Below are 2,500 nucleotides of genomic sequence, written 5' to 3'. Positions count from 1 at the left end.
TCTCACCTCTCCCTTCTCCTTCTTTTCCCTTCTTCCTCCTCCCCTTCTCATCTGTCTCCCCCTTCGCTCACGCTAAACCCAGCGCCAAAAAAGAAGGATAGGACGAAAGAAAAAGAAAAAGAAAACGAAAAAAAACTTGTTACACAACCCTTTCGAGATTGATGGAGAGAGAGAGAGAGAGAGAGAGAGAGAGAGAGAGAGAGAGAGAGAGAGAGAGAGAGAGAGAGAGAGAGAAGAGAGGGGGAGGAGAGCGAGAAGAGAGAGAGAGGAGAGAGAGATTGATAGATATAAAGATGGATAGATAGATAGATACATGTAGATAGATAGATAGATAGATAGATAGATAGATAGATACATAGATAGATAGATAGATAGAGAGAGAGAAAGAAGGAGAAGGGGAGGAAAGGAAGGAAAGGGAGGGAAAAGGAGATGAAAGGAGAGAGGAGGAGGGGGGGGAGGGGGATGCGTCCCCATGCCAGGGAATGTTCTGTTTATTTTTTTTTATTGTTTCGTCTTCTTGCTTTAATGATTTGCAGGCAATTAACCTTCGGTGATTGAAGAGAAAAAGAATCACTGACACGAGCGTGGCCTTAATTTGACGCTAAATAACGAGAGAAAGAGAGGGAGAGAGGAAGAGAGGGAGGACGAGGGAGAGAAAAAAAAAACTGGGAGAGGGAGTGAGACGAAGAGGGAGAAAGGGAGGGAGAAAGGGAGGGACGAAGGAATTGATGCATTTGTGTATGTGTTCATACATGTATCCATATGTACAGCATATGCATGCATGTACGCATACGTATAAATAAATAGATAAATAAATAAATAAACATATGTATATATATATACATATATGTATGTATATATAGACACATATCTATCTATCTATCTATCTGTCTGTCTGTCTGTCTATCTATTTATATATCTGTCTATCTATCTATCTATCTATTTATCTATCTATCTATCTATCTATCTATCTCTATATAATTATATATATTATATATATATTATATTATATAATTATATATATATATATATTATATATATATATATATATATTGATATATATATTATATATTATATATAATATATATATATATGTGTGTGTGTGTGTGTGTGTGTGTTGTGTGTGTGTTGTGTTGTGTGTGTGTGTGTGTGTGTTTGTGTTGTGTGTGTGTGTGTTCTGTTGTTGTGTGTGTTTGTGTGTTGTGTGGTGTGTGTGTGTGGTTTGTGTGTGTGTGTTGTGTTTGTGTGTGTTTGTGTGTTGTTCATAATATATATTATATATATATATATATAATTATATATATCATATATTATATATATAATATATATAATATATATAAATAGTATATAGATAGATGATACTATATGATAGATAGATAGATAGATACATATATATACTATGTATATATTCATAATAGTAATGTATATTAATATACCATATATATATATATATATATATTATATATATATATATAATAATATATTATATATATATTAATATATAATTATTATATATATATATATATATATATTATTATAATATTTATAATATATATATAATATATATATATATATATATATATAATATATATATATATATATATATATATACTGTGGTGTGGATGTGATGTGATGGTGTAAGTGTGGTGTGTGTGTGGTGTGTGTGTGTGTGTATGTGTGGTGTGTATGGTTTGTGTGATGTGTGTGTGTTTGTGTAGTGTGCGCGTACATATATGATATATAGCGTATAATAATTAATAGAAGATATAGATATATATATATATACTATATATATATAATATATATATATATAGATATATATATATGCATATATATATAATTAACATACAACAAACAGAACGAACAAAAAGAAACAAAGATACATATATATATAATATATATATATATATATATATATATATATATATATATATATATAAAAATATATATATATATTATATATATATATATATATATATTATATATATATATATATATATATATATATATATATATATATATATATAAAATATATATTATGTGTGTAGTGTGTGTGTGTGTGTGTGTGTGTGTGTGTGTGTGTGTGTGTGTGTGTGTGTGTGTGTGTGTGAACTCACACACACACACATCTAACCACCGCAACGCACACTAAACATAGGGAGGCCCAAATCCGCCAGCTGAGCCAGGACGACGCTATGGCCAAGGGAGACTCAAGGACTTGAAGTCGACCTAATCTGGACGTTGGAGGACGAGGACGAAGGCCACTGAGCAGGACGGGAATCGGTGCCAAACGGAGCGGGTTTTGGCGATGGGGACGGGATGGCAGTGAGGTTATGAGGATGGGGCTATTGTGTGTGCCTCTGCTACTGGCTAATTTCTGACTCGCTCCCCCTCTCGTTGGCTGGACATATCTATGAATATATCTGTTCAGGTATTCACACACACACATACACACACGGATATATATATATATATAATATATATATATATATATTATATA

Source organism: Penaeus monodon, chromosome 9 (genome assembly GCF_015228065.2).
Source record: "Penaeus monodon isolate SGIC_2016 chromosome 9, NSTDA_Pmon_1, whole genome shotgun sequence".
NCBI lineage: Eukaryota > Metazoa > Arthropoda > Malacostraca > Decapoda > Penaeidae > Penaeus > Penaeus monodon.
The sequence above is the reverse complement of the archived record's forward strand: the minus strand, read 5'-3'. Positions refer to the sequence as shown.